At 45.5% G+C, this 12,170-nt stretch overlaps 1 protein-coding gene across 1 annotated transcript in view; it reads left to right on the forward strand.

The window, feature by feature from the left end:
* The first annotated feature begins 2,506 nt into the window (after nucleotides 1–2,506).
* LOC124555153 overlaps nucleotides 2,507–12,170 on the forward strand; it is a 725,477-nt gene continuing 715,813 nt past the window's right edge. The window contains exon 1 of the mRNA XM_047128972.1: nucleotides 2,507–2,621. The gene's annotated coding sequence lies outside the window, so the exon portion shown is untranslated. The remainder of the gene's footprint in view (nucleotides 2,622–12,170) is intronic.

The following is a 12,170-nucleotide window of genomic DNA, read 5'->3' on the forward strand; positions in this document are numbered from 1 at the left end:
CAATCGAACATATTCTGTATCCAGAAAGGCCCGTGCAGGACCTGCAACATGCGGTCGTGCATTACCCTGCTGAAATGTAGGGTTTTGCAGGGATCCAATGAAGGGTAGAGTCACGGGTCGTAATACATCTGAAATGTAACGTCCACTGTTCAAAGTGCCGTCAATGCGAACAAGAGGTGACCGAGACCTGTAACCAATGGCACCCCATACCGTCACGCCGGATGATACGCCAGTATGGCGATGAATACACGCTTCCAGCGTGCGTTCACCGCGATGTCGCCAAACACGGATGCGACAATCATGATGCTGTAAACAGAACCTCGATTCATCCGGAAAAATGACGTTTTGCCATTCGTGCACCCAGGTTCGTCGTTGAGTACACCATCGCAGGCGCTCCTGTCTGTGAAGCAGCGTCAAAGGTAACCGCAGCCATGGTCTCCGAGCTGATAGTCCATGCTGCTGCAAACGTTGTCGAACTGTTCGTGCAGATGGTTGTTGTCTTGCAAACGTCCCCATCTGTTGACTCAGGGATCGACACGTGGCTGCACGATCCGTTACAGCCATGCGGGTAAAATGCCTGTCATCTCGACTGCTAGTGATACGAGGCCGTTGGGATCCAGAACGGCGTTCCGTATTACCCTCCTGAATCTACCGATTCCATATTCTGCTAACAGTCATTGGATCTCGACCAATGCGAGCAGCAATGTCGCGATACGATAAACCGCAATCGCGATAGGCTACAATGCGACCTTTATCCAAGTCGGGAACGTGATGGTATGCATTTCTCCTCCTTACACGACGCATCACAACAACGTTTCACCAGGCAACGCCGGTCAACTCCTGTTTGTGTACGAGAAATCGGTTGGAAACTTTCGTCGTGTTAGCACGTTGTAGGTGTCGCCACCGGCGCCAACCTTGTGTGAATGGTCTGAAAAGCTCATCATTTGCATATTTGCATATCACAGCATCTACTTCCTGTGGGTTAAATTTCACGTCTCTAGCACGTCATCTTCGTGGCGTAGCAATTTTAATGGCCAGTAGTGTAGAAATAAAAAATTAAAGTAGTACATACAAAAACATGCCGGCCGCGGTGGTCTCGCGGTTCTAGGCGCGCAGTCCGGAACCGTGCGACTGCTACGGTCGCAGGTTCGAATCCTGCCTCGGGCATGGATGTGTGTGATGTCCTTAGGTTAGTTAGGTTTAAGTAGTTCTAAGTTCTAGGGGACTAATGACCACAGCAGTTGAGTCCCATAGTGCTCAGAGCCATTTTACAAAAACATACATAGTTTATATTCGTACCCGATAAGTACAAGAGTAATTAGAGATTAAGATGTGGTAGGTTTTTAACTGTGTGAGTTAGCAACAACGAGCATGAGAGAAATGGGTGGACTAGGAAGCAAGAACGATGGTGATAACACACAGTTAATGAATGTAAGGGAACAGAAGGTGGTGTCACTTACAGAGTAGAGAAAGGCAAAGAGAAGCGTAACTGGAAGAAGAGAGGAGCACTAGCTTTGCTATTTGACATAGGGAAAATTAGCCGTATATCTTAATTTTTGAGAAAAGTTTATGAGGGTGACAGAAGGAATTGCCCCAGCTTCTTAAAAGTAGCAGGTCATTGAATTGTGCGCAGAGTGCAAGGCAGCTTGTTCCAGAGGCGGGGAGCAGCTACAGCGAAGGAGATACGGTACGAACGATCAGTTTCGACCTCTCCTTCGTTCCACGTGTATTTCGGGCCGAACTTTTGTGTATCGCGATAAACAGGACTACCGAACTGGAAGGCCGCCAACAGCTGTAGTTCGTGCTGTTCACGCAAGTTTAGAAACGCGATGGACAGCCTCGCCTTAGCCGGTTCCAGTGTTCGAGATCGAAATTTCAGGCAGCAGCAGTAGAGCAGTCGGGCGCGTTAAAATTAGAAGACGCGGCGTAAAACGTGAAGACACGAGGGTGGGCCGGCCGGGAGGTTAAATTTAACGACACCGGGTGCGTGGCGGAGCGAAAGGGGGGGGGGGGGCGGTGGAGGGGGGACGTGGCGGCAGAGGCTGGGCGGGCAGTAGCGGCGGCGGCCAGTGCGTGTCTCGTGCCTAGACATGGCGGGCGCGGGTACGGGCTCTCCGCAGCCGCCGCGCGAGGTGCACTTCTGGCCGCTCGTGTCCGAGGTGAGCTGGCGCGGCGACGCCGAGCGCAAGTCGTCGCGCCTGCCGCACTTCTTGCAGCGCTTCTCGCTGCACCGCTTCAGGAAGGAGCGCGACCGCGAGCGGGACAAGGGCAAGGACAGGGAGAAGGGAAAGGGCGGAGCCGGCAGCGGCCGTGCGGAAGCGGCGGCCGGCGCGAAGCGGGCGACCGACGGCGGCGGCGAGGGCGAAGGCGGCGAGCAGCTGGTGCGCTGGGTGCCGCTGCGCGCCAAGCCGCCGCTGCCGCCGCAGACGCACGCCCCCGCGCGCCGCCTGCTCGAAACCAGCCTCGACGCCGACGCCACCCCCGCCGCCCCCGCCGCCCCCGCCGCCCCCGCCACCGACGCGGCCGACTCTGCACACCAGCTGGCCCCGCCCGCCGGCGCACCCCTGCGCGCCAAGTCCGTCGAGTTCCTGCTCGACAAGGAGAACCACGCCGCCGCACAGGTCAGACCCCACGCTGCGCAGCTGCTGCCGCGCAGCTCTCACCGTATGGTCCAATCGCACATTTGTTTCCTGGAGTTCTTGACGAATTACTTTGCCCTTTGTGAATAGATTATCTCATTTCGTTTCATAAGAAAACGCCTCATAATAAAAATCTTCACTTGTACACCCCTAATTATTATGACTGTCATTTAAAGTGCTCGAAATGTTAACCTTGAGCGTTGATACTTGCTGTAATGCTAATACCGACAAATAATGCACACGATGAATAAACAGTTCTGACAAGAAGAGCATATAAGCCTTTGGAATATGGTACACATACATCTACCTTTAATTGCACTGATTGACTGTTCCGTCAGTTCTTGGTAGAATATTTTACAAATTACGAATGAAACACACACAACACTTATGTAATGATGTACAATATTTGTTATTTATCACACGAACGGGTTTTCGGCTGTTGCGCCATCATCAGGTTCTATGATAAGTATGAATTATGCAACACAGCTTTTGGAAAATAATCCGCTCTCTTCCAGGGTTGGATATTGGTTTAGGTATGTTGATGATGTGTTGTGTTTATGGACAGATACTACCAGACAACTTCAAAAATTCCTGAAGCAACTAAATTCTAAATACATCAGTATAAAATTCACTGCATAAATTATTTACATTCAACCATAGACGTCAGTGAGCGTATGCATACTTTCAAGATTTATAAGAAACCTACCACCACAGATATAGTAATACCAACCAATTCTCAACACCCAGTGACCCATAAACATGCTGCCATTCATTCTATGATACATAGCCTATTATACATCCCCATGTGTACAGCCAGCTTCCAAATGAAATTAAATTATGTCAAATAAATAGCAACAGATAATGGCTATACTTCTATGTTAGTGGACTACGTAATTCGCAGAAACAACTGGTGTACTCTCTTCTTTACCCTGTCCTTGACCCACCACCTTAAGGATGCAATAAATGACGCACAATTCCATACTTCGCAAAAGTCTCACCAGATTTAGCCAGACCAGACATCTTAAATCCAGGTACGGAAAAACATCATTTTATGTGCACAACACTGTTGTACACTGTTTGCCCAATGGTAAATACAGCACTAGAGCTTTGTAAGAGAATGGAATATATAAAATTACTTATAACTGTGGCAAGTTCTATATAGATCAGTCTGGCAGGGCAACTTGTACCCTCATGAAGGACACCACAGAAGTCGGAAATTATAAAAGGAGATTCTACCTTTGCAGACCACCTGCTTAAAGAAGGCCAGAGTTACGAGGTTAAACATGAAGTATTACATCACATCCCCAAAGGAAGAAAGATGAACTGTCTTGAAATAATGGAAATTAGTAAACACATGTCCAAATGGCTCTGAGCACTATGGGACTCAACTGCTGAGGTCATTAGTCCCCTAGAACTTAGAACTAGTTAAACCTAACTAACCTTAGGACATCACAAACATCCATGCCCGAGGCAGGATTCGAACCTGCGACCGTAGCGGTCTTGCGGTTCCAGGCTGCAGCGCCTTTAACCGCACGGCCACTTCGGCCGGCAACACATGTCCAGCAGCTCAAACTTAGTGCTGAAAGATCAGACACAGTTTCCTCACTCGCCACTTCTAACTGTAAATACTACTCATGATCCCATTAAGGACATGTTGTTAATTACCCCTCTTATTCATATAGTCCATTTCCTTTATTTCATGTAATATAATTCTCTAGTTGTGTTAAAAAAATTTACTTTGTATAATCACAGCTGCATAATTCACCTGGTTAATATCACTATTATATTTCATCTGTTTGTAATTTTGGATCTATGAAAGACAAGATTATTTTGTTCAGCCACGTCTTTGGAATATGACACCAAAGTTTATTGTTCAGTTATGTTCCTCTATGTACAACTGTTGTAATTTGTCTACAATTCATTAGTTAATGTATCACATATTTTATCTTAGTTAAATAATCTTACATCGTATTTACACTGAAATAATCCCGCTTGTTTTATTCCTAATTCTAACATTGACATTTCCAGCCCTGAAAATGGAGATACTCGGTACATGCACTAGTTTAAAATCAGTGATCCAATAAAATTTCACTGCACCAAGTACTTATCCTTGTACCTGATGATGGCGTAACAGCCGGAAACTAGATGGTTTAACAAATAATAAATACTGTAGAATAACACCAGTGTTGTGTGTGTTTCATTCATGATCTTCATTTACATACACTGTCGGCAAGCCACCATACCGTGCATGGCAGAGGGTATCTTGAACTACTGCTAGCCATTCCCTTTCCCGTTTCACTCGATAATGGTGCGAGACTAAATGACTGTCTATATGCATCCTTACGAGCCCTGATTATCTTGTCTTCAAAGTCCTTACGCGAAATGTATGTTGGTGGCAGTAGGGTCGTTGTGCAGCTTGTCGCAAATAGCTGTTATGTAAGCTTTCTCAACAGTGTTTCGTGAAAAGAACGTATTCTATCGTCCATGGATTCCCATTTCAGTCCACATCTTTACCGTAATACCCGTGTGTCGATCGAACGTACCTGTAAGAAATCTAGCAGCATGCCTCTAAAATGCTTCCATGTCTTCCTTTAACCTGACTTCGTGGGGGTCCCAAACAGAGCAGTACTCAAGAATGGGTTGCGGAAGTGTTATATACACGGTCTCCTTTATAGGTGAGCTACACTTTCTTACATCTCCCAGTAAACTGAAGAAGACCATTCACCTTCCCTGCAGCCGACCTGTGTGCTCATTCCATTTCACGTCGCTTTGCAGCGTTACGCCTACTCATTTAATCGACGTGACTGTACCACAGAAGAGTGCTGAAGATCAGATCTGCAGGCTGAATAATTGATGAGAAGACAGCGAATCTAACTGAGAAGAAAAGAAATTTATGGCACAAATTTGGGGGGTGGGGGAGACTGCACAGGGTACAGCGAGAAAAGGGACTTGAGGACAGCAAACGGTTGTAAATGGATGCCGCTTGCAGTATTTATGAAGAGATGAAGGGGCTTGCAGATAATAGACTACCGTGAATTGTTGTATCAATATAGTCTCTGGACTTGAAACCATAACTACAGTAATCGTTTCCATAGTTCTTTATTCAATCGGACTCTGGCTATGCAATCACAGAAATGTCTTTTTTCGTTATCAGCTGGATTTGTTGAGCAGTTCTGTGACGACTCTACCTAAACAGACCGAGACAGATCTCCCAGCTCTTCCCTGATTTGTATCTCTTCCACAAATTCAGCATGATAACGCCCAACACTGATGAAAAATAGTCAAGAATAGACCAGTAAATGGTTTCGGAAGCGATCTCCTTTATGTATAAATTTCATTTCCTGAAGATTCATCTCGTTATCTCAGTGTGTCATCTGCCTTCGTCTCAACTAACATTATGTGGTCGTTTTACTTAAATGACTCCAGATTGGTGGTATCTTTAGATACTTATCGGTGGTTACTGATTCCGCTAATTGGTGTTGAGTGGTATAATCTATCAAAATGGGCATTTTTGTCGATTTACTCGTATGGTATTACATTTAATTATGTGTGGAGTCATCTGTCAGTAATTGTACCAGGCATTCATCATCTTCGTATCCTCTTCCATTTGTAACAGTTCTGTCATATGCGACTTTCCTGTATACAATAAATTATTCATGAACAGTCTCAGAAGCTGTCAACGTTATGTACCAGATTTTTTATCTATACAGTGAATTTTAAAGTTCCCATGATATTTTCTTGAGTTTCACCCACCGCTATTAACATTTCTGACAACGACTTCCCATTGACAAGCACCTTCACCGAGTGCAGCTTCCTGGAAGTCTTCGATTCGAATATGAGTAGTCTGCACAGTAAATAAACACTAAATGTAACTGATAAGTTGGCAATACCACGAACACCGAGGTGAAATGATGCAAGTTATTTCGAAACAAGGAAGATAAACAAGACTACAACAACTGATGGAGCGGCGAAAATATAACAATATTCAAACACATACACCAAACGCTTGGCAAATGTATTGTGGTGCAAGTGTGAAACGTCAGGAAGATAAGTGTCAAATACGAAAGGAATTGTTGAATGTGCATGCACGCAACACATTTGTGATAAACAAACAAGACAAAAGACGACAGAGAAAGGAATTTGCTAATGTAGAGAAGTGGCTGATTATGGATACTAATCAAAACGAGAGTGCACAAAAACTTCGAATTTTAGGTCGCTGTTAATGCTTTTACTCAACAAAGGAAAATGTGCATTGTCACTAAATAAAGCATTTCCGTAATTTCATAAACAGTAATTAAATGAATGCAGTTACATTGTTGTTTAGAAGTCCTCAACATAGCTAATCTTATTTTTTTATGTACGCTCTGTTTTGTTAACTGTATCATTATTATTATAGGCTGAATTAGTTGGCAGGCCACTATAACTTTTCACACATATGACCCATAAGATTTTGGGAAAAAGCTCTACTGCTTTCTAGTGCTTGGCTAAGCAAATAATGGGGGTACGAACATGTAACTACAAAAATTTACTTTAAGAGCACAATTTGTTCCACACCACAAAACGGGCAAGTTCTGATCAAAAATGTGAGAAATGACGTATATTGAGAAGATGATTTTACTGCGCGAACTTTGAGCCATTAGCAATAAAAAAAATGGTTCAAATGGCTCTGAGCACTATGGGACTTAACATCTTAGGTCATCAGTCCCCTAGAACTTAGAACTACTTAAACCTAACTAACCTAAAGGCATCACACACATCCATGCCCGAGGCAGGATTCGAACCTGCGACCGTAGCAGTCCCGCCGTTCCGGACTGCAGCGCCTAGAACCGCAAGACCACCGCGGCCGGCCATTAGCAATAAGACACATGGTACATTGCTGTAAGATAGTCCATCGAATTCACTTTAAGGTGGCTGGATTATTGTAGTTCTGGATTACGTAATTTCTATAGTCTGTCGGCGTTCTTCTGCTAAAGCAACTAGACGCAATAAATATTGGTTTCAGCTAAACTGACATAAAATAACCCCACAGATGCATCTTACTGGAGGCAGTGTAGAGAAAAGCTGATGTACGAGTATAGACCGACACACAATGGAAACGGCAGCAAGCAGTCGCCAGTGGCGTTTAACCGTTCCCCATGTCGATACCAGAAATAGTAAGGGGCTTGAATTCATAACTCTTTAGCTACAAATGTACCTTTACATATATGTTTTAGTGGTTCATTGGTTTATTTACTTTTCTTATGTGGTAGCCTTCCTTCCATAGGAAACTGTCAATTATTTCGGTACAATTACGACCACCAGCCATGTGTAACGAACGATTTCCTGTCCTGTTACATGGAGAGAGCGGTCTTTAATAATCTCTCTGAACACGGACCGATGAACTCTTACAAGAAGAAAGGAGACACTGAATTTCTGCGTTATATTTACTGTTACTTTCATCAAATGGAGTGAGAAGCAAAACCGCGTTTCACCCCACTACACTTGCTACCAGAAATATGTAGGGACTTCAGAAAGCAAGTTACATGTATCGTCCCGCGATAAAGTCATTGCACAACAAGAATGGCATATTGTGAAAAGAGAGTAGATGTTCCAAAATTCCTGCACGCGCAGTTCTGTTGAGGTACGGATAACAGGTGAATCGCAGTGAGCGAGTGAAATGACGACGTAATTGGAAACGTACTCCATAGCTGAAAGTACACGGGACAGTACGATTCTTGCGGGGAAAACGCCTAAAACTGCACAAAGATTCATCGTGAAATTCTGGCAGTATATGAACCACATGCAACGGCGCGTCCAGCCGTAATGAAATGGTGTCAACAATTTGACCAAGATCACCCAGACGTGGGTGACGCTGATCGTGAAGAAAGTATCTGGCACGATGCGAATTCCATATTTTCGGCAGGCTGAAAGAATATATGACGGGAAACAGACTTTCCGACGATGAGAACTTTACACAGTTGTTCTCCAATGGCTCTCTGACCGAGGATTTTTATCGTCGAGGAACTGAACGGTTAGTAGAACTCTCCGACTGTTGTTTACAGAGATTTGGTGATAATGTTGAAAAATGGTGTCATATCTCTATGTCACGTGGATGTGTAGTGCAGCATTCAATAAATGCTACTTGGCCTGCCATAATAATGTGTAACTCACTTTTGGATGTCCCCTTGTATGGAGCTACGTTCGTATTACGCCTTATCACAGAGAGTGACATCCTCGGGTCATTGGATAGTTGGAAGAGAACATATTCTACCATAATCCAATAGCTGGAAGAGAACATACTCTACCATTATCCATTCGACATAATGCACACACAAACACAGATATTTTTCCTGATAGCTGTAATCTGCAGCCCTAAAATGCTATACAAATAATATTCCTCTGTCATAGTGAACACAAACCGATGAGCCAAAGCATTATGAGTATTTTCTTATTGGGTTTTGGTCCATATTTGGACTGCAATACAGCAGTTGAAGAGAAAATCGCGCAGTCGGTCTTCACGTCTCCTCACATACTAGCAAGCAAAAATGGCTCTCACAAAATTTCGTCCTACGCATATTTCCGGCAGTAAATGAATGTTAAGGATCGGCAGTCTGGCAACACCGTAATCACATGTACGGTAACTGGCCCTGGCAGCGCATCGGTCTAGTGCTCTGTAGGTGGTGCAGTGGATAGCGTTTTGGGTTAGCATGAAGGAGGTCGGCGATTCGATTCTGGGTCGAGGTATATTTGTTTTTATTTTCCAGTTTCATTCTGCCATATAACGCTGCAATATACACATTTTCTTAACCCACACGTATCCGACATTTACGTAGTATATTCCTAGCGAAATGTAGTGTAGCTGAACGTGGCAGGAATAATAGCTGGTACTAATCAACGAGACCATTGGGGGAGGGTACACAGAAAACTGGTTTGGAATCTAGTAGATGCCGTGGTGCGATACAATTCGCGTCCACACCGTGCAATTGGCTTATTTAAAAGCTAAGCAATGAAAGCGATTGTACTTCCATTTCTGTGTTCGTAGTACGTTAGCGCAAATGTTTTATAGAAGACCCACTGTAATCGCTGTATGACGATTAAGACGTTAGACACCGTACCACGCAGACCACATTTACCAAATAAAAACAAATTCGCTTCGATCCCCAATCGAACCCTCGACCTTCCGCACGCTAATCCAAAACACCACCCACTGCACCAACTGCTCACCACTACTGATACATGCTGACAATGTTAGTTACCGTACATGTGATTACAGTGTTGCCAGATTGCCAATATTTAACGTCCATTTACTGCTGGAAATATGCGCAAGACTAAATTTTGTGAGAGAGATTTTTCTATTGTTAGTGTGTGAGGAAACGTGTTGCGAAGTCCGAGTGCACCAATATTTCTTCACTCTGTATATGTCATGGATTCAAAAAGTCCTTAATTTGTTTCTGGGGGTATGTGGCACCAGCTATCTGCGCAATGGTCACACAGTTCCTGTAAATTAAAGGCCGGTGGTTTGTGGGTGCTGAGCTGGCACCAGATGCTTTACCATATGCCTTCCATCGAGTTCAGGTTAGGCGAACTTTGTGGCGAAGACGTCAATGTGAGTTCAGTGTCATGCTCCTCAAACCGCTTCAGCACGAGTCTGACCTTGCTGCACCGACAGTTATCCTGCTGGGGGATGCCGTCGGTGTCGAGGAAGGAACGACGGTGGACCGCAATAATGGGCATGTAGTCCACAGGTGACATAGTGCCTTCGATTACTACCTATGCGCTATAGAAGCTCAGGTGAATGCCCCGTAGTGCAATATCGTCCCGTGGCGAGGTGCATGTTTATAGCAGCTATTCGCCTGAGTGACAGCATATCAAGACACGACCATAGATCTGGTTTAACAAGAAACATGATTTAACCAACCAGGCGACACGTTTCCATTAGTCTCGATGATCCCATTTAATCGCTATTGATGAGATTGCTAGGTCAATATGGGAGCACGTAGGGGTCCTCTGGTGCTGAGCACCATGTTCGACATTGTGCGCTGAAGGGTGTGTTCCGAAACACTAGCGCCAGCGTTGTACTCTGTCGACAGACCTGCCACAGATCGCCGCCTATCCTGCGTTACCTTGTGGTCAAGCATCCGGCACCCACGTTCTGTGATGAGGCGTACACGTCACACCTTGTCGCCTATCTGTTGTTTCACTGTCCTTCAATCAGTTTCCGTAGATGTTCACGACAGCAGCACGCAAACAGCCGACCAGCTTCGCCCTTTCCGAGATGCTCATTCCCAGGCCTCGGGCCATAACAATCTGCCCTTTAGCTGCTGGTAAACCTTTTGGAATGTGAGGTGGTGGTCCGAAAAACTCTTCTGTCCCTGACGTTTCGTCCAGGACTGCGCTGGACGTCCTCAGAGGCGCTCCTCCACTGACTGACCGACCGACCCGTAGGACATTTTTTTCACCTTTATTGGATTTCGATTCCCCCCGAAGAGGGCGGGCTGCCAGCAGCTTAGTACGCTGCTCTTCAGCCTACAGAATTTTTAAAACATAAGAAGATAAGATAATAAAAGCAGGCGATAAAACGGTGATGTAAATCGTAAAACGGCGGAAAATTGTGGGAAGTTAAAACATAAAAGCCACACGGGATTAGCCAAGCGGTCTAAGGCGCTGCAGTCATGGACTGTGTGTCTGGTCCCGGTGGAGGTTCGAGTCCTCCCTCGGGCATGGGTGTGTGTGTTTGTCCTTAGGATAATTTAGGTTAAGTAGTGTGTAAGCTTAGGGACTGATGACGTTACCAGTTATGTCCCATAAGATATCACACACATTCGAACATCTTTAAAACATAAAAGAAATGGTGGGCGATGATAATAAAATACACAGGAAACAGACAGGGATATTAGTAGACAACAATTAAAAAAACACACGACAGTCTGGTTTCTGTTCGCAAGAGTTAAAAAAATCACAGCCAGCGACAGTATGATGTCCATTCGCAACACTTCAGAAAAGACACACAACACTTAACAATCACTGGAAACACTGCACTAAAAAGTCGGCACACCACAGACAAGAGCAAATGGGGGGGAGGGGGACCAGGACAGATGAGGGGGAAAAAAGAGGGGGAAGGAGAGGAAAAACGAAAGGTGTGGGGGGGGGGGGGGAACCGATGGAGGGAGAGGACTCAAAAGTGGGGGAGCAGGGCAGACGTGAGAGGGAATGGGGAAAGACGGAAGAAGGAAATGCAAAAGGACTCGGGGGAGAGAAGGGAGGCAGAGAGAGGGTAGGCAGGGAAAAAACAGGATGGGAGGGGGGGGGGGAGGGAGCATGGGAAAGGACAGAGGAAAGGAGGGGGAGATGAGGATCAGAGTTGATAGGAGGGATAAATGGAGGGAGAGAGGGCATCATCCGGGAGGGGGAGTTGAGGGAAGCCACCTTGGGAAAGGAGATGGAGGATGTAGAGATGGAGGGTAGAGGGGACACAACAGTGAATGCGCGGCAGAGGGCGGGGGTTGGAGAAGAGAGGGGCAACCAGGGGATAAAGGGATCAAGGAGGCGGGA

Source organism: Schistocerca americana, chromosome X, assembly GCF_021461395.2.
Source record: "Schistocerca americana isolate TAMUIC-IGC-003095 chromosome X, iqSchAmer2.1, whole genome shotgun sequence".
In the NCBI taxonomy this organism is placed as follows: domain Eukaryota; kingdom Metazoa; phylum Arthropoda; class Insecta; order Orthoptera; family Acrididae; genus Schistocerca; species Schistocerca americana.